We start from the raw sequence: 22,844 nt of genomic DNA on the forward strand, positions 1-22,844 counted from the left end.
ACTGTTAATGATCCATTTATCATTCTTGTTCACATAAGTCACAAGTGTAGTTGCCTCATCCCTATTAGATTCGTCCTTGATTGAAACATATACCACTTCATCATCATGTTCATCAGAGTCATGTTCATCAACAATGTAGCATGACTTCTTGCCTTTGTATTTGTAATCTCTACCATCATCTTCTCTTCTATTTTTGTGCTTGTTTGCTTCTCTATAGTTCTTTTTCTATGTACATCTTGCAGCAATATGACCAACTTCATTGCAATTAAAAGAAATTATGGGTAACTTACCTTTGAATTTCCTTTACCTCTATGAAATCGTCTTGCTAGTAGTGCTAGTAGTGCCTTTACCTGTATTACTATTGCTGAATGCATATTTTATCTTTATTTTCTTTTCCTTTTGTTTGACCTCTTCAGATACCTTCAATAACAATTTAGCTTTGAAAGCTGATCCAAAACTCTTTGGTTTGTAATTGTCAAAATTATATAGCTCAAAGGTAGTGAGTCTACCTACTATACCTTCAAGGGTTAGATTATTTCTTGGTATACATCTCAACTCTTGGATTGCAAAAAATCTAATAACATAAATAGGTAGTAATTTCCTCAAGACTTTACGAAGCATAGTATCATCATCTATTTGACCAGTAGCACCTTTTATTGATGCAGGCAATGGATGAATAACTAGGGCCAAAGGCTCACCCAACTATCCAAACCACTCTGCAAGAGTTAACACAATAGAATCAAACAAAAAGAACAACAACCAAAGAGGGAAGAAGAGTGAAATACTTTTATTGATTCATTAAAATATCTTCATACATACCTAGTTGTAAGGCTTTCTGGGTTACAACCAATTACAAATACATTCACATTCAAAGATCCAATTGCAAATTCACACTTTTAGTTATCCTCTCTAATCCTCTTCCAAAAACTTGCCTAACTCTAAGCCTAAAAATTCTATATATACTTGCCAAAATAACTTTAAATTTATTTTAGAATATTACATAAGAGGAGGGCCAAACCAACAATGGCTTAGACACATTCCAAGAAAAGATCTTAACATAAATGTCATGATCAGAAATAAATCTCACAAGTTAGCTCACAGAAATCACATCCAAATTTTGATACTCGACATACACTAGGTAACTTGGCACATGAAGAAACACTCATCATACACTAGGTAACTCGACACATGAAGAGTCACTCGGCATACACTGGGTAACTTAACACATGAAGGAATTGCTATAGTAACTCGACACATGAAGGAATTGCTACAGTAACTCAGCACCAACTAAGTGCTATAGTAACTTGGCTCCAACTAAGTGCTACAGTAACTTGGCTCCCATTGAGTGTTATAGTAACTTGGCTCCAACATGCAGAATGAACAAAAATGAGTAGGATAACAAGGTAACCCAAGATGATCCTGCATTAGACAAAGAAATGATTCTCTTGAATCATTGAGATTTTGCAATCTGAGCTGAATCCAACTCAGATTGAGAAATCCACGAAGCATCTTCAATAGGCCTATTCTTCTACTTCACCAAATATTCATAGTAATCTTTTCCTCTTGTGCTCTTGCCAACTCTCTAATCCAATATCCATTCAACTTCTTTAATTTTCTTCTTAAGATAGTCTTCTGATACAACAAATTCATCTTTCGACTCATGATACTTATACAAATCAGCAATATTGAATATAGGAAATATATCCATGTCATCAAGTAACTCAACTTCAAAAGCATTACCACTATCAAACTTCTTCAAGATCTTACAAGGTCCAAATTTCTTTATCTTTAGCTTACTGTATGTTCCAACTGGTAATCTTCCTTTAACTAAAAAATCATGGTGTCTTTTAGACTGATCAGCATTCTCCTTATACTTCTGATTACTTTATTCCAACCTCAACTTCACTTCCTTATGCAAAGACTCCATAAAATCAACAAATTCTTCTCCTGCAACACTTCTCTTTTCTTTACTAGCAACATCTCTCAAATCCGATATACCTCTAGGATGCATTCCAGTAACAATCTCAAAAGGTGTTTTCCCTGTACTCCCATTCATATAATTTTTATATGCAAATTCTACTTGTGTTAATGCCATCTCCCAATTACTTGGCTTATTTCCAACTAAACATCTTAGCGAATTGCCCAAGCTTCTATTCACAACCTCTATCTGTCCATCTGTTTTTGGATGGAATGTACAACTAAACTTTAGCTTAGTACCCATCTTCTTCCATAGAGCCTTTCAAAAATAACCAAAAAACTTACTGTCTTTGTTTGAAATAAAACTTTTTGGTAATCCATGGAATCTCACAATCTCTTTAAAGAAAATTTTAGCAACATGCTCAGCATCTGATGTCTTCTTGAATGGTATGAAATGAGCCATCTTAGAAAATCTGTCCACTACAATAAATATGGAATCATAACCTTTCACTATTTTAGGCAATCAAAGAACAAAATCCATACTAATGTTAGTCCAAGGTTTCTCAGGAATAGAAACAGGTATATATAAACCAATATTTTGAGTCACTCCCTTTGAAACTTGAAAAACTCCACAACTCTTTACAAATTTCTAAACATCCTTATACATTTGTGGCGAATAATACTTCTCTTTCAGCAAGCTCAATGTCTTATCAATTGTAAAATGTCCAAACAATCCACCACTATGCTTTTCCTTAATCATATTCAACCTCATAGAAATTCTAGGAATACATAATTGAATACCTTTGAAGAACATAACTTTTTAAATGAAATACTCATCATACTTACTTATGTGATCTATTAGATTTGGTGCTCTACACTCTCTCCACACCTTAGAAAAATCAAGATCAACACCATACAACTCTTTCATTTCATCAAAACCAAGAACTTCAACCTTTATTGCTATCAGCAAGGAACGTCTCCTACTCAATGCATCAAAAACTCTATTAGTAACTCCACTCTTATGCGTGATGACAAATGTTAAACTCTACAAATACTCAACCCACTTCATATGTCTTTGATTCAATTTATGCTGACTTCCCAAGTATTGTAAAGCTTTATGATCAGTACACAACACAAACACCTTAGGAATCAAATAATGTCTCCACTTCTTCAATGCTTGGACAATGGCATAAAATTCTTGATCATACATAGAATACTTCCTTTTAGCATCATTCAACTTTTCACTAAAGAAAGCAATAGGCTTAGCTTCTCGACTTAATACAGCTCCTATTGCATTACCACTTGCATCACATTCAACTTGAAATACTTTGTTGAAATTAAGTAAAGCCAATATAGTTAATTCAACAACCTTTTTTTTCAAAGTCTCAAAACTCTTACTAGCTCAATGTGTCCACTTGAAGTCGTTTTTATCTCCCCTCATTATTTTAGTCATTGCATTACAAACAACACTAAAATTCTTTATAATCTTTTAGTAAAAACTAGTCAAACCATGAAATGATCATACCTCACCCACATTCTTAGGTGTAGGCCATTCCAAAACTACTTTAAACTTCTCAGGATCCATCTTCAAACCATTAGCTGAAATCAAAAATTCCAAATATACAATCTCCTCTTGCATAAAAGAGCACTTTTTCAGATTAATGAACAAATTTTCCTCTTTCAATCTTTGCAATACTTGTCTAATATGCTCAAGATGTTCTTCCTTAGTCTTGATGAATATCATAATATCATCCAAATAAACAATCACAAACTTACCCAAGAGTCTTTTCATAACTTCATTCATCAACCTCGATGAAAGTACTAGATGCATTAGTCAAACCAAAAGACATAGCCAACCATTCATACAAACCATATTTTTTCTTGAAGCCACTCTTCAAATCAATCTTGGTAAAATACTTTGCTCCATTCCAACAATCCATTATGTCATCCATCCTTGGCATAGAAAACCTATATTTCACTATGATCTTGTTAATAGCTCTTGAATTAGTACACATTCTCCATTCTCTATTCTTTTTAGGTGCTAATACAGTAGGTACAACAAATGGACTCAAGCTTTCTCTGATCAAAGCTTTTTACAACAACTCATGCACTTGTTTGTTAAGTTTTTCATTATCTACAAGTGTCAATCTATATGGTGCTTTGTTTGGAAAACTAGCTCCAAGAATTAGATGCATACAATGACTTATGCTTCTTACTAAAGGTAAACCATCAAGAATATCATCAACAATAGGTTCTTTATACTCATTCAACAATTTTATAATTTCTATTGGTACTCAACTATCACTATTTGTTGTCACTTGGTCATTAGTAGCTTCTACTACTCGACCATTACTACCAACACTTGGTCCTCTAGGAACTATGGTAAAATAGACTTGATTCCTTTTCATTTCTTTTTCAAATTGTTTCCCATTAACCATGCAAATTTTTACAGTAGTACAATTAACCTCATCTGGACTTTCAATCAAAGGCAACAATGTTTTTTTCTTCCCATTTACCCAAAGAGTATATTGATTCAATCTTCCATCATGTACAACATATCTATCATATTGCCAAGGTCTACCCAACAAAATATGACAACAATCCATAGGCATAATATTGCACAAAATTTCATCAAAGTAATGTCCAATTTTGAACTTCACAAGGCATTGCTCACTTACAAATATGTTATGCTCATCTTTGATCCATGAAAGATGATAAGGCTTGGGATGTTTTAGCCTTTGCAACTACAACTTGGTAACCAAATCTTCTAATGCCAAATTTGTAGAAATTCCACTGTCAATGATCACTTTGAAGCATTTTCTAGCCATCTTACATCTTGTCTTGAAAAGACTTCTCCTTAAAATGGGTTCCTCATCACTTCCCTTATTACATAAGGTTCTTCTCACCATTAGATTTTCTCTAGCCTCAAGTCCACTTGGTGAACCCTCATCATCTTCTTGAATCACAAAATTTCTGTTACCTTGCCTACTTTTAGAGGATTTACATTCAAAAGATCTATGTCCCTCTTTACCACATCTAAAACAATTAAAATGAAATCCACCTCTAGAATAGGAATTACCTCTTCCTCGGTAAGAATTAGTGCCTTCTTAGTGAGAATTGCCACTTTTCCATTCAATCTTGCCTTTGTCATCATCCTTCCATTTAGATTTCCCTTTATCCTACATAGAACTATTAGATCTACCACTTTTTCCATAAGATCTACCTCTACCTCTCTAGAATCTACCACCTCTACCTCTTTGTCTTTTTTTATGTTTCTTTGTCAAGATTTCCTCAGCTTTCAAGTCATATTGATATGCTTCTTCTACACTTTCCAACTTCAAAAAACTTATTTCATCTTGTATTCCAGATCTTAATCCATTAATGTGCCTTGCAATTTTCTCAACATCATCATCCACATGTCCAAATCTGATGTCCAATCTATAGAATTCGTTAGTATATTCTTTCACAATCATGTCCTTTTGTTTCAAATTTTGCATCTTTCTCAACAAGCTAACTTGGTAATCAATAGGGGGGAATTTTTTCTTTACCTTGTTCACCATATTTGGCTAGGTTTTGATATTCTCCTTTCCTCTCCTTTACGTGTTAGTTTTCAAGTGCTCCCACCATAGTGATGCACGACCTTTCAACCTAGTGACTACAATCTTCACCTTTCTATTATCAGGAGTGTTTTCATACTAAAAAAAATTCTCCATATCAGAGATCCAATCCAACACAACATTGGTATCCAATTTTCCATCATAAGGAATAGCTTCTGCAATAGGCTTTGAATTTTCCCTATTCAACACTCGCAACAATCTTTCCTGATCTTGATCTTCTTCAGGTTCTAGATTATGGTTTGGTGTTACTGCTTCATCATCACTTACATCATCAAGATGTGCTCCTCTCCTCTAAGCTATCTCCACAACATCCAAAATAGCATCATCAACATTTCTTCGACCACAAACCATCTTTACAAATTAGGTTCTTGCAAGATCATAACCCTCAACAATTTATAGGTCAAATCCACAAATCTGCAACCCTACAACCAAATCTGAATCAGGGTTCTACATGATCTAATCTCCACACGAATGAACCTCAAGCTCTAATACCAAATGATGTAGGCAAAGGGATGAATAACTAGGGCCAAAGGCTCACTCTACTATCCAAACCACCCAGCAAGAGTTAACACAACAGAAGAAAACACAAAGAATAACAACCAAAGGAGGAAGAAGAGTGAAATACTTTCATTGATTCATCAAAATATCTTCATACATGCCTAGCTATAAGGCCTTCTAGGTTATGACCAATTACACATACATTCACATTCAAAGATCCAACTGCAAATTCACACTTTCAGTTCTCCTCTCTAATCCTCTTCCCCAAAACTTGCCTAACTCTAAGCCTAAGCACTCTATATATACTTGCCAAAATGGCTTATAGATTATTCTAGAAAATTACATAAGAGGAGGGCCAACCCAACAATGGTTTAGACACATCCCAAGAAAATATCTTAACATAAATGTCACGATAAAAAATAAATCCCACAAGTCAGCTCGTAGAAATCATATCCAAATTTTGAGACTCAGCATACATTGGGTAACTTGGCACATGAAGAAACACTCAACATACACTAGGTAACTTGGCACATGAAGGAATTGCTACAATAACTCAGCACATGAAGAAATTCCTATAGTAACTTGGCACCAACTAAGTGCTACAGTAAGTTGGCTCCAACTAAGTGCTACAGTAACTTGGCTCCCATTGAGTGCTATAGTAACTCGGCTCCCATTGAGTGCTACAGTAACTCAGCTCCCATTGAGTGCTATAGTAACTTGGCTCCAACATGTAAAATGAACAAAAATAAGAAGGATAACAAGGAAACCTAGGATGCTCTTGCATCATTTATTACACTAACAACTTCTTTTATCCTGGCAACATATTGAACAATATTCTCACCTTCTTCCATTCTCATGTTATCAAACTTACATTTGAGGCTCTTAGACTTGGCTCTTTGAATAATTTTGTCTCCTCCATAGATGGTGGTTAGGGCATCCCACATCTTATTTACAGTGTCACATCCTTTGATATCATCAAATTTGGCATAGCTTAGGGTAGAGGCAATTTCCAACATCACCTGATTGTGTTCTTTCTTTTTCTTCATATCTTCAGTAGTTAGGGCTCCTGCCAGATGAACATGTTCCACTATAATGGAAGATTATGTATGATCTCCAAGTCCTCAAAGGTGTAGCTTCATCAAAATTTTCCATGCAAATTTTTTTTTATCTCTATTGAGCTGTGGTACTTCTCTTTTAGACATCTTGATCTTTGTGCTTCTAGTACCTTAAAACTAGTCCTCTTAAGAAGATGGCTCTAATACCAATTGTTCAAAATCTTTTAAAATAACTAAGTGGGGGAGGGGGAATTAGTTAATCAAGGTCTAGATTTACAAATAAAACTTTTTTTTTACTTAGTGAACTCATAAAGCATTCATATTCATGCATGTATCCAAATGAAAATGTGAATACTTAAAACTTGTAGGTTACTATCTAATCAAATTGTAGAAATGTAAAGCATGAAACATAATACATTTGACACAATAATTTAATGTGAAAACCAAATTTGGAAAAAAGTACCAGTAACATGCTACTTCTTTTCACTTTCTTGTAGTGATGTCCTTTGAAAGGCCAACCCTATTAAAGGTTACAATACACACTATTAAATGTGACCTAGTTAAGGAATTTCAATCACCTTGTTAAAAGTGAACCATTTTAGAGGACTTTAGGCCATTCAATTAGAATGCCACCCTCTTAAAGGATTTCCTAATGATTGCTAGGTCAACCTTAATCCAAAGGATTTACCCTAGACTGATACAATTATTAGAGAGTAACAGTAGAGCTTTGATCTGATACAACTTACAACTTTACTTGTAGATTTCAGATCTTTGTTTAGTCCTCAATTCTACTTGGTTTGCATACTTTTTAGTTTAGATAACTTTTTCACCCTTCAAGCATTCATCTCCTTATGCCTTCATGCTTAGTATGCCATTGCAGACACTTCTCTTGGGTTACTTGATGAAGCAAAACCCTTAATTCCTTCTCCACCTTAGGTTTTGACACATGACACCAACCTCTCTAACTCTTTTTCTTCATGACTAGACATTCCTATATAAAGGAAATTAGAATATTTTCCCAGTCATTAGCCATCATCTAAATTAGGGTTTTGGATAGATTAGGTAGGATATAATGCATCTACCCCATATCTTATCTTCTCCAGAAACTTATCTTAGAATCGATTTGAATTTGCCTAAAAATAGTTTGCATCAAATTTTGTGCCATCATCTCATCAATCTTATCTTTCTCTTGGTTCACAAGTTCCAATAAAACAAACTTGTTGACTTTTATTTGGTAAATCTTTGATCTTTGTCATAATGCAATAGCTTGGCATTATCAATCTTCTGATGCTTGGCACATACTACATTACTCGGCATATACTAGATTTTACTATTGCTCGACATCAATTGAAATTCACTCAGTATCTACTATCTTTCTTGGCATTCACTAGAATTTGTTTTCACTCAGCTCCAACTGACTTTCTGCTTAGCTTGCACTAACTTTTCTCGGCACCTACTATCCACTCGGTCAAGCTTGGTAGACAAACTTTATTTAACATATTCTTCTAAAATTTCTAAGTGTAGCCAACCATTTTTTAAGCTTAAGTAGATCATCAATACATCATATCATCACTATCTTAACTAATCCTTGTAGTTCATTACATAATCATAACTCAACTTTTCTTCTAGGTGATTTTGTTACATCTTGTTTATCATATCCTCCTCATCAATCAACTAAGTGATAGTACTTGAATCATATAAGCAATTGTCATACCAAGAAATAGCAAGTTTGACATAAGTGACAAAATAATGATTGAAATGCATAGACTTCTTCAACAATCTCCTTCTTAACATTACTCTTTTCAAATGATCTTTTCAATTAGATATCAACAGCATTTGGCAATTTTTTATGTAGACTTTGCAATATCAAAAACTATCTGTACCTTGATATTAAAACTATCCAGCACTTAGACAATTTTCTATCTTTGAACATAGGATCTTTAGCTATACATTTTATCATCAATTTAGAGATATATGTCACCATAAGTGACAACCCTTAACTCCACTTACTTAATCATATTGCCAATAGAGAGAATCAATAAGTAGCACAATGCCTACTTTGAACAAAGTGTAGGTGAAGTAGGTAACTAGTGAGACTCCTTATGAGATATGGTATGGATATGCCCCTACTATTAGAAATTTTAGAAATTTTGGAAGTAAATGCTATATTAAGAGAGATAAAGATGTTTTGAAAAATTTGATGCTATGACTGATGATGGAATATTTCTTGGTTATGCTATAAAGAGAAAGACATAAAAATGAGTATAGATCAAAGGAAATTGTTGAAAGTGAAAATGTAAGAGTTGACAAGGGTGTGAAAATATTTTAAAGTAACTATAGATATGAAACACATGAAGAATAAAGTCATGATGAGGAAGTAACAAATTATCATCAGTTTCTAAATGGTCTAGTAGAACAAATGAAAGTTAGTGAGGAAGAGATTGACAATGCATAGTCTTCTACAATATCTACTGTAAAGGCACAATGATATATAAAGATTAGCTACTCTAAGAATTCTATTACTAGTGAAGATAATAGAGGTGTTTAGACTAGAAAATTTTTCAACGAATGAACCATGTTTATTATTAAGATTGATCCCAATGATGTTAATGAAGCATACAATAATGAAAGTTGGGTAAAAGCTATGAAATAAGAGTTAGATCATATTCATAAGAACTGTAAGAATTTGGTATAGCTCTAATATCATGTAAGAATTTTCCTTAGGGCAATATCACCCAAGACCAAGGAACTCAAGCACAAGCACAATAGTAGACCAAAGAGAGTATGATCAGAATGACGATATAATATTCATTTAATATGTGATGTTAAAGTACATTGGGAGTGCTTGTATATAAAGGCCTTTGGAATGATTCTAGAATGCATAAGAATCAACAACATGATAAGTCATACAACTAGGAACATGTCCACCAGATATGGGTTATCCTCCATTAAGCATAGGAGTAAAGGCGATGAAGAGAAGATAAGCCTACAAAGGTGTAGCACAAAAAATAATGTTGTAGACACCATGTGCTAAATTAGGAGTGTGAATAACTATGTTGTCTACATGAAAACTTAGTTAATTATGCAAAATCTAGTGTTGTAGACACCAACTGTTGAATTAGAGTTTCTTACTCTAGTGTTGTCAACATGACAACTCATAAAAGTACACAAACTCCTAGGTATCAAACTAATAAATAATAAAATAATAAATTGACCTAAGTAAACTTAAGTAAAGTGTAAATAGTGAGTACTTATTTACACTAATAGCCCCCCTTAAGTGTAACTTAGGGGAATGCACTTAAGCTTACGAAAGCTAAGATGAAATACATGATGTGTCCCAACTACTAGGCCATATTAGGTACCCATGTACACAAGCAATGCAATCTCTCATAAAGCGGAGACAAAGGGAAAACCTCATAGGAAAAACCCTCCCCCAAAAAGATAGATGAAAAGAAAAGATGCATAGATGGATGGAGTAATCAAGACCCCCCCCCCCCCATTAACATACATCAAGTATATACAATAGTGAAGAATGAGAAGAAAAAAACCTCATAAGAGGAAAAAGTCACCCCCATCAGAAAGAAGAGGAAGAGAGACAAGGTAGTTCACCCACCCAACCTCCCACCCCCAATGTAGAGTGCCGATCAGTGATAGCTGCACCAAGATAGAAGCTGGTCCATGAGTGTTGAATAATGTTCCTCCCCTTTGGAAGAAACAATGGAAAAGGTACAATCTCGAAGATGTATGTTGGCCTTGAAACCTATTCAAGTGTCCCTATGTCAATGTTGATGGTCATCCTTCCAACACTATTGAAAAGAATGAATGCAAATCTGGGAAGGATGTAGATAGAACCTATTCCAAAGAACCTACTATCTACTCAAATGATAAAGAGACCTCCTGAAACTGCTATACATAAGGATCCACAATCATATCAACTTGTGAAGATCGATCATGTAGAGAATGGACATGAGGGTTAGAGTGAGCCCTCACAACAACTGAAGAAGGATCTGCCTCATCAGAGAGAAGATGTATATCATCAATGATGTCTTCCAAATTTTCCATGTGTGACTCCACAAAGAAACCTAAAATATTTGTCAAGAAGTCATCCATTGATGCTAGAGCTGGAAGATAAGGTGCACCCTATTGTGCTAGACCTATCACTGTGGCAATATGTGCATGTGGAATTTGTTGATTCTATGACCTCTCTCTATATTTGTCAATAGGACACCACATATCTAAATCTATTGAAGCACTATTTCTGGTGTCATGATTAGTTTCTACAATGCATGAAGTAGTCTCCTCAACAAAGAGAAGATGAATGGTATCAATGATGTCATCTGCATCTTCAGTGTGAGACTCCATGAATAGATCTACAATATCTAAAAGGAAGTCATCCCATGAAGTTGAAGTAGGAAGACATGGTATATCTTGCTGCATTGAATCAAGAGCATCTGCAACTAGAATCAAATTAGTAGTATCAATAGGAGCATTAGGAGGTGTGATCTCATCTAGAGGTGAAGGAACAAATATTGAAGCTGCTAAAGATAGAATGTCAAATGGAAAAGGAGGAATAGTGGGATCTCCATATTCTTTCCAAAGAGCATCTACATATCGTATAGGTGAATGAGCTTTTTAATGACATGCCAAGGATCAGAACTCATAATCATTATAATAATATCCAAGAGTCTGTTAATAGGTGGTTGTGTTTCAATGTTAGAGATTAGTTCATTGGAACATAAATAAGGAAATAATTCCTTACGCTCACTTCTTAGATGATCAATGACTAAAGCACTCCATTTTTTATAGTTCCTTTTTGTCAATGTATGTTTAATCCCAAACCAAATGTGAAACAAAACTCCTCCATGAGATCAATGAATGTAAGCATCCCCCAAATTGCAAAAATATTCAATCAGCCCCCCCAATGTATGATTTGGCACTTAATGTGATAGCCACATGCTAATTTAGGGCCTATTTTTGAAATTAATATTTCTATCCATAGAAGCCCATAATTTGATTGCAGATCTGGAAAGTAGACAAAAAATTATGAACTTTCAAAAAAATTAGAACTTGATTATGTGTCCAGATGAGCCCATACTAAGCATTTTAAGTGGTAAAAATTAGGATTTGCAAGTTGTAGAAAAATTCAGGAATATAGATCTCAAACCACCTACATCAATGTGTAGATTATGAAATTCTACCCCAAAACAAAAAATTGCTCGCAAAAAGGATTTCGTATGAGGGAGATATCATTTTTTGAAAATTGTTGCTATAATTATTTTTCTTGAATCACCACTATTGCACCTCCAAAAAACAAATGACTCTTGATTTGGCCTTAGATGTTCGATTTGGATGAAAAAAATTTGATTGGGGGGTTTTTTAACCTTTTGAATGTGATGCAAATATCTAATTTGCACTAGCAAGCTCCAATCTTTGCCTTCAAAAATCTTTGCTATTGGCCCGATGGCCAAAAATTTCTTGGAAAATAATGTAGATCTAAAAAAAATAGTAGAGATTCAAATGATAAAATATGTAAATCTAAAATTTAAATTGAGAGATCTGAAATGTTCATCCCAATTCTGCAAATCAGGCCCTCGGGTTCTAGTTTGCAAAAAAAATTTGCCTCAATTTTGACTATGGCCCAACATAGGCAAATTTGTAGTCAAATTTCACCAAATCGATGCCCAAGATGCAATGGTGAAGTCCAATTTGGCTCTAGATGTTGCTAATATCTGTAGATTCTCTGGATCTAGGTTAAGGTGTAGAAGCAATAATGGCCTTGAATGACTATGTGAAGAGAATTTCCCCAAGCTCTGATACCATGTCAGAATTTGTCTTAGGGAAAAATTACCCAAGACCAAGGAACTCAAGCACAAGCACAATAGTAGACCAAAGAGAGTATGATTAGAATGATGATATATTATTTGTTTAATATGTGATGTTAAAGTATACTAAGAGTGCTTGTATATAAAGGCCTCTAGAACACTTCTAGAATGCATAGAAATCAACAACATGATAAGTCATACAACTAGACACATGTCCACCACATATGGGTTATCCTCCATTAAGCATAGGAGTAAGTTCTATGATGAGAGGATAAGCCTACAAAGGTGTAGCACAAAAAATAATGTTGTAGACACCATGTGCTAAATTAGGAGTGTGAATAACTGTGTTGTCTACATGACAACTCAGTTAATTATGAAAACTCTAGTGTTGTAGATACAATGTGCTGAATTAGAGTTGCTTACTCAAGTGTTGTCAACATGACAAGTCATAAAAGTATGCAAAATCCTAGGTGTCAAGCTAATAAATAATAAAATAATTCATTGACCTAAGTAAACTTAAGTAAACTATAAATAGTGATTACTTATTTACACCAATAAGAACAATACTTTGATTCTTATACCTAGACCCTAGGCCAAATATTTGATTGGAACTAAGCGGGTATTCAAGAATAAACTAAATGAGACAGGTAAAGTGATTTGAAATAAAGAAACAATGGTATGGAAAGGTTATTCAAAAATGGAAGGTACTGATTTAAATAAAAAATTTGCTCTTTTTGTGAGAATTGAAGTATTTATATTATTACTTGCATATGCTATTTACATAAATTTTAAGTTTTACCATATGGATGTTAATTCATCATTTCTTAATGGTGGGTTAGAAGAAAATGTTTATATTGAATAACTTGATGGATTTACTTTAACCAATGAATGAGACACAATTTTTAAATTGAATAAATATTTATATGGATTAAAGAAAGATCTAAGAGCTTGGTATGATATATTGGAAAAGTATTTATTGGGAATTGATTTCACTAAGATAACCACATAAAATAATTTGTAATTGAAAGTGACTAATGACATTTTAAAAGTGTTTATTGATAATAGAATATTTGGAGGTAATGATGACTTAATTAAATTTTTTTTTGATGATATGAAAAAGAGTTTCATATCTCTATGATCTATGATATGATATTTTTTCTTGGATTACAAATTACACAATTGATGAAGGAATCTTTTTCACTCGGTCCCAATACGTTAGAGAGTTGTTGAAGAGGTTTGGGATGAAAGACTATAAACTAATTGGTACTCCTATGGTGACTATTTGAAAATTGACAAAAGATGATGCATTCCCTTGTACTAATCAAACTAGATACAAGCCCAAAATTTGTGGATTTCTTCAATTGACATAGACTAGACTAGATATAATAATTCTTATTGGTAATGTTGCTAGATTTCAAGTTGATCCAAATGAGTTACATGTTTCTTTTATAAAAATAATTTTTAGATAAAAGGAACAATTAATTATGGGGTTATGGTTTGAAAAATATATGTTCTATACTTTGTGCATATACTAGTAGCAATATGGCTGAAAATTTGGATGATAAAAAGAGTATTAGTCAGGTTACATTCTTCTTGGATAAAAGGTTAATCTCTAATGTAGGAGCATTGAGGTTGCATATCGTGGACCTTATGATTTGCATGGTTGGGGATGCATTTGAGGAATATTGGTGGACTTTGTCTTATGTGCACATGATGATTGAATTAATTATCTTGGAGTTAGAGCCATTTTGGTGACTATTGGTTGTGTGTTCCTAATTTACTAGTAGACCTTGGAGATTGTATTTTTGAGCTTTGATCTAAGGGAGTTGGAATGTATGCTCTTATACTTGGATCTTTGGATGGTATGTGAACCTATGTCTAAGTGCACACATTCTTATATGGTCTTTTGAGTTAGTTATGCAATGTAAACTTGGGGCTTATCCTGAGACTATAATTATTTCATGTATTTAATGTTTTTTGTAAGCCAACCTATGACTTGAGGGTATATTTAATATGATTATATATTTAATGTAAGGGTTTCTAGGTCAACCTATGGCTTGGTTCAGTATAAATAGAGGGTCTTGTAGATTCTAGAGTCAATATTCAATTCAACGTGGAGTAGCTAAGAGGAGTTAATTTTGTGAGCATAGATAGTAGTTGTAGCTTGAGAAATAAGAAGGTTTATTAGTGGCTTACAATAAAAAGTTTATATTATTCTTAGTGTTTCCTATTAGATTATGGATATAGGCTAGCTAGAAGTTTGGATCTTGTGAGGTCTTGAAGAATTACTATTGTAATTTCTTATGTATTTGGTTGTAATCCAGAAGGCTTTACAGATGGACATGTTCGATGTAAAGCTTATGATTATATTATGAGAATTGGGTTTATTTTGGATCAAAATATCTATGTTATTATATATCTTCCATTGTGTGGTTATTTATCATGAACTAGGACATCTCCTTTACAGATTCTCCTTCCTTTTATGTGGTATTAGAGCTAGGTTGATCTTGTGGAGAAGAGTTTGATCTTGTGGTGGATTGTTCTTTTTGGAGTCCTAGACATCTTGGTTGTGAGGTGGCACATCTTTATTATAACTTACAATTGTAGAGGACTCATAAATGGATCATGATACAAAGAGATGGTTGCAAAGATGGACGGTTGATCTTATTGAGTGAAGGTTGGATCTAGATGGATATTTTTTATAGAGGGTTTGTAAAGATCTTGGAAGATGCCCCTAAGAAGATTAGACGTTGGGATGATTACAAATCTCTATGATGTAGTGGAGAAGAAGATTTTAGAGATATTTTCTTGGTTGGAATCTAGTTTGACTAATAGAATTAAGGAAGGGATATTACATAGGAGAAGGCACTTTTCTATTGAGGAAGAGATAAAGGATGACTTTTCTGAAGCTAAGGAGGTATGTATGGTTGGTTTCTTTGATCAGTTTATGGATTCTGATATCAAACTTGTAGAGAAGCTTATGGTTATTGTTGAGATAATTGAGCTTACTAAAGCATTTCATAACCTTTTTGAGACTGGAAGGGAGATTTATTTTCATGAACAATTGGTTGTGTCTAATATGAAAATTGCAAAGCATCTTGTTGTGAGCTATGAGATTGTTGAGGATTTACATAGGAATATAGATTAACATATGGCTACTGATATGGATTTGAATTAATATATTGATATTGAGATGATTTAGAATATATATGTTTCTACTGATGTGGATTTTGATGATGCTAATGTGAATTCACTAGTTTCTAATGTGCTTGAGGATCTACATGTTATTGCTAATTTGGATCTATGTGTTCTTGATGTGGATCTTCTTGTGGTTGACATAGATGAGGATTTACATGTTTGTCTTATTGTGGACTTGAGCTTATATGTTTCTCTTATTGTACATTTGGTTATGGAGTTACTATTGACAATTCACTAATGGAGATATGTAATTGTTGCCATTTATGGAAACACATGATGTACATGCTCACAGGAAACCTAAAAAATAAAGATACATAGTTTTTAGTAAGCAAAAATTTGTCGAAGTATGAAATTTGGTATATAGTAGTGTATTGTAAGGTTTATAACTTGGTTGTTGATGTCATATTATGACTAGAAAATTTATATGGAGATAGTATACATATTGATGATGATGTGTATAACCTCAAAAGCCATTATAGACTGTATAGAACATAGATGTTCATGTTTTAAGTGAAACACAACAGTGGAATTAAAGGAAAGAATTATTTTATTTACAAAATAATTACTTGTCCAATTAGGGCTAACATCCTAGATGTTTACTCTAAGTTGGAAAAGTTTATTATGGTCTTAGCTAACCTAGAAACACTTTGTGTAAAGGCATGGTATTAATGCAAACGACATCTTGTGAATTCAAGTGTGCTATCTTGAAGTAGTAGTTGTGATGTTAAGCAATTGTATGCAAACTTTTGTGAAAGTGATATATGCGAAGTTTGTGAAGCTATTTCAAGATCCAAGATAGAACTAAGAAATAATCTATTCTAGAAGTTTGATTACTTGTTTGGGCAATGAGCTCTTCTTGTAACTGGAAATGCATGTTTGGGCAGTGAGCTCATCTTGAATCTACTATACTACAACTCCTAACAAGGTTGGCAATACTCCTAATAGGGTTGGAATCTCCTAACAGGGATTCAAAGTCTCCTAATAGGGACTCCTTATACTAAATTTTCTCATTGACTCCTAATAGGGTCCATCCTCTAACAAGGAACTTATATATCAGCATATTATCTAGTGGGTATCATCCCCACTGGGGTTTTCCCTTGGGTTAACAAACTATGGTGTTATGAGTTATCTTTGTGCATGGTTACTATTACTGTTCAACATTACATTATTACTTTGTTATGTGTGGTTTAAAGTAAAGAATAATATCTAGTTGGCAAATAAAGTTTGTAGATTACTGTTTCACCCCCACTCCCCCTCCCCCCTAGTAATCCTTATTTGTAACAGTTACATGATATTTTTGACATGGATTTCATGTTTGAGGATGTTATTATTATTTACTATGAAAAATTTCATGAATTATCAATGAAGAATTATTTACAGTTGGTTCCAGGGAGTGAGCATGTTGATTAGGTTGTTGAAGGTCATTCAATTATGATGTTTGAGTGGATGAAGGATATATGGTTGATTTTTAGATTTTTTCTCTTGTCCTTAATGGATTGGAAGTCTTTGGTGAAGATGAAGTTCATTGAAAAAATTTCTTTGGACATCAAAGTATGGTACATACTTTTCTATCTACCTTAAGAGTATTGAGCTTCAATTTTGTGGACCTTATGGTTTGCATAGTTGTAGATGTGCTCAAGGCATATTGGTGGACCTTGTCCTTTGTGAAATGCTGATTGGATTAATCATCTTGGATTTAGAGTTATTTTGGTGACTAGTAGTTGTGTGTTCCTAATTTATTGTCATACTTTGGAGATAGTATTTGTAAGCTTCAATTTGAGGGAGTTAGCATCCACTCTCTTGGATTTGGATTGTTGGATGGCACATAGACCTATGTCTTAGTTGTGTATTCTTATGTGGTCTTTTGAGTTAGTATTTATTGTAAGCTTAGGGCTTGCCCTAAGTATTTAACTATTTCATGTATTAATGTCGGTTGCAAGTTGACTTGTGGCTTTAGGGTGTATTTAATATGAGTGTTTGTTTAACTTAATGTTTCTAGGCCAACCTATGGCTTGGTTGTGTATAAGTAGAGGCTCTTGTGGAGTCTAGAGAGGAGAAATTTTTGTGAGTATAGCTAGTAGCTATAGCTTGGGAAAAAAGAAAGGTTAGTTAGTGGCTTGTGAGCACCAGTTTATATTCTTCCTAGGGTTCTCAACTAGATTGTGGATCTGGGCTAAGAGGAGTTTGGATCTTGCAAGGTCTTGTAGAATAAGTATTATAATTGCTTACGTATTTTTTCATAAGCCGAAAGGCCTTACAACTAGGCATGTTGAATGTAAAGCTTATAATTATATGATGAAAATTGACATTATTTTTAATCAAAATATATATGTTATTGTGTATTGTACACTATGTGGTTATTTGGTGGGGGCCAAAACATCTCATTTGGGGATTCTCTTGTCTTGTAGTTTATCAATCTCTTAGACCAGTAAGAAGTAGGATTGTGTTTCATAGTATACTATTGAAGTTGTATGCATTTCTAATAAATCTAATTATAGACAAGCCATTTGGATGAAGTAGATGTTGAATAGTTTGGAGGTATGCATTGATGAACAGGTAGTTATACTATGACAATTTAAGTGCTCTTAATATTTCATATAGCTTGGTACAACTTTTACTAACAAAGCATATTTCAATTAAGTATCATTTCTTGAGGGAAAAGTGAATGAGAAGGAATTGAGATTAGATTACGTTCCTAATAAAGAGAAGAATGCGGATATTTTCTAGAAACCTTTACTAAAGGATACATTTGAGTATCTATGGGATAAACTTGGGATCATGGCCCCTCCAAGCCAAAATTACAGATGTTTTATTTAACATCAATATAGTGCATCACCATAACTATATTTCTTTGGATTGGTGTATTAGGGGCTCCTCCTTAGGAGGAATAGGTCTTTCGTGATTTAGTCATGTATATTTTCTGTGATCCTTTTGAGGCCATTTCAAAGATTTGATGTTCTTGGCCCCTTGAATATTGGTGTTAAAGATAACTATAAAAACAAATATATGAAAGTGGGAGAGATGTGCAAACAATAATGTTTCTATTTAGGGGGAGAGATATATTGAAGAGGTGGAGAGAAAATTTGAGTTGGATATACTATGATAGAGTGATCATGTGGATATAGCATGACAAAGTGATCAAATAGATATAAATTATTATGATTTCGTGCATTGTTTGGTTTTTCACTTTATATATTTCCATCAACTCCAAAGGGGAGAACTGTTATATATTTGGTTGAGCATGTCATATATTATTAAGGTGTAATGACATTAGTGTTTTGTCATTGATATTAACATATTATTTATTGCTACAAACAATATATTATGCAGTGTTTAGTTTAGTGATTTGAATGGTTCAATTATTGCATTGAAGGTTTCTTGTTTTGATTTAAATGATTTTTGGACAAGATATTGGTTACTAGTATAATAGTGTATAGAGTTTGAGTATTTGGTTAAGTATGAGTTGGATTTGATGGTTCAATCTAGTAATATCATTGTGCTTTATCAAATTGTGTCTACAATTGATATTTTTCAAGATTACGAGTTTAATAAGCTATCTTTTGGTACGAAATTTTTTGGTATTATAATGTTTTGTATTATTAGCATTGAAGATGTGTTTGGATTTTGAGTTGGAATTGATGTGAAGGTTCCTATTTGTGTTCTTGGATCTATGTGATGACCATTTTGATGGTTTGAATTGATTGAGAAGATCATTATTGTTATTTTGGCAACACATCGACATTTCTTTATTTTTTTCCTAAACAACTTAGTGGAGTAACATGTTGATATCCTTAGTGTTGTATTGGTGATGGTATAGCATGTTTGTGGTTGAATATTTTTTTCCTATATAAGTATTTAATGAGTTGATTTTGGATTGCATTGATGCTTGAGTATATATTTTGGTACTAGGTCAACTCATGTATGTAGTAGTTGTGTATTATTTGTTATTGATATAAAGGAAATACCATTTTATATTTGAGAGCATGTAATGTATGTAAGGATGATATGATTTATGTAAATGTGAATTATGCAACATTGGAATTTTATAGGCACAAAATATGTTATTTTTTAGTTTGATTGTAATGGAATGATTTCCCATCTTGTTTTAATTGAAGAATAGAGCAATGAACCTAACTAAGGGCCAAGCCTTAGATTTTATTGTGATCATAATAATCTTAGTAATATTCTTACATATTATTTTGTAGGCCTATGGGTGTAAGTATACCTTTTATTCTCCATTTTCATTATCTTAACTAGGTAGTACTTTTGTCAGAGTACATCATCTTATGGATTAGACTCTCACCAAGGTTTTTTTGAATGAGTTTCATTGAGAGAAATTATTTTGTTCAAGTGTTATGTATTGTGGATCTTGAATTTACTAGTTATCTTATATATCTCTATTGTATATGAGAGTATTTTTCAAATTTAATTGTTATAACGGATTCACCCCCAAGTTGTGCTTGTCTTCTTTAGACTTAGCACAATCTTATTCAAATATCTATCCAATATATCATACCAAGATATAAGATATTTCTTCAATCCATATAAAAATTTCTACAATTTACAAACCATATGTCCTTCATTGATTAAGAAAAACCCATCAAGTTGTCCAATGTAAACATCTTCTTCTAAGTCACCATTTAAGAATGTAGACTTATAATTCATCTAATATACTTTAAAAAAATTATAATCTACATAATAAAGAAATAATATAATATATTTGATTTTATAAATAGGGGAAAAATCTCATTTAAATCAATACCTTGCATTTGTGAATATCCGTTGAATACCATTCTAGCTTGCTTTTGAATTACCTTTCCATCTTCATTGAACTTATTATTAAATTCCCATTTTATTCTAATCATATTATTTTTCATAGGTTTGGGAAGAATAATCTAAGTTCCATTCTTCTCAATCATATCAATCTCTTATTTTATTTTTATCATCCAAATTTTATCACTACAAGCCTCATTTACATCTTTAGGATCAAATTCAAATAACATACATATTTAAGCTCTAAGGATTCTTCCTCTAGTTTGAAAACCTCAATTTTTATTGCCAATAATAAAACATTAAACATGATTAATCTTTACATACTATGGATTCTTTAGAGTAGGATTTGTAGAATACCCTTTGATATTAACTTCTTCCTCATTAGCCATGGGTTCAACTTTCTCTTCATGACCATTTTGATGTTTGTTGGATTGGAATGAGATTTGGATATGTTTTAATATACCTAGTTTTTACAAATTAATCCAAAGGGTTTTTCCAAAAATATCAGAAATGAAAGTTATGAATTATATACTCTTAAATAGAAATCAGACTATGTAAATTGTGAAGTATTGGTAAACTTGTATGAGAAGTTTTTTGTTTTGCCTCATGAGATGTCTAAGCATGGAATTTATTATAATGGATTGTGAAGGAATCAGAATGTATCCCATTTATTGGCTTATTTCTAGGCTTCTCTTCATGAAAAACATACCTTCATCACTTCTAGCATCAAACTTACCAATATCATCATCTCTTTTGATATAGCACTTACTACCAAAAATTTTAAAATACTTAATTGTAGGTAAGTGACCAAACCATAGTTCATAAGAGGTCTTCTTTGTGGTCTTCCTAACTTCTACTCTACTCAGAGTGTAGACTGTTGTATTCATAGCTTCTCTCCAAAACATCTTGGATATATCATTCTTAGCTAACATAACTCTTGCTACTTCTGTAACTGACCTGTTCCTTCTTTCTGCAATGCCATTTAGTTTAGGGGTTCTTGGAGATAATAACTATCTTTTGATTCCATTTTCTTCACAAAATATGTTAAACTCATTTGAAGTAAATTATCCTCCTCTATCTTATCTTAAACATTTAGTCTTCATACCAGATTCATTCTCAACTCTATTATTGAATATCTTTAACTTATCAAATGCTTCATATTTCTCTTTAAGAAATGCAACCCACATCATTCTATAAAAGTCATCAACTAGAATCATAAAATACCTTTCACCATAGAATCCTTTAGACTTTGTAGGAACATTGAGATCTATGTGTAAAATCTCCAATTTTGCTTTATTTGTAAACTTCTAGTAGGGAAAAGAAGTTCTATTATGCTTTGCCAAAACACACTCCTTGAAAATTGTGTTACTAGGCTTTACAATCTTAGTAAAATCTCTAACTACAACTGATAACCTTTATCTACTATTTGTCCAACACTCAAAAGATTGTGCTTCAAACCATCAACAAAATATACATCCTCAGTGTTAGTTTTACCATCAAGAGTTATAGATCCAATACCTTTAACTTGGCATTTTGCATTGTTTCCAACTCTAACAATGCCTCCATCCTACATTTTGAAGTCAATAAATTTGTTCATGTCACTAGTCATATGATGTGAAAAACCACAGTCAATTATCCAATAAGATTTCTTCTGAATCCATGATACCAATGCTACTTTTTTTGGACTTTCTTCTTTAAGTGCCACAAATTCAATTTCATCATCACAAGCACTTACTGCTTGTTCATCAAAATAATTTTCTTCATTTGCATACAAACACTCTCTATTTATTTTAGGTTTGTAATTTCCTTTATACTTTTTCTCTCTTTTAGGACATTTAGATGAATAATGACCATATTCATCACAAGTCCAATTTTTAAAGATTTACTTACCATCTTTTTCTCTTCTTACTAGAAGGGCTACTCCTTATTCAATATTTCTATCCTCATTAGCTATACTACTGCTA

Source organism: Cupressus sempervirens, chromosome 2 (assembly GCF_028749045.1).
Source record: "Cupressus sempervirens isolate cs-2001-9-10 chromosome 2, ASM2874904v1, whole genome shotgun sequence".
Classification (NCBI taxonomy): Eukaryota; Viridiplantae; Streptophyta; class Pinopsida; order Cupressales; family Cupressaceae; genus Cupressus; species Cupressus sempervirens.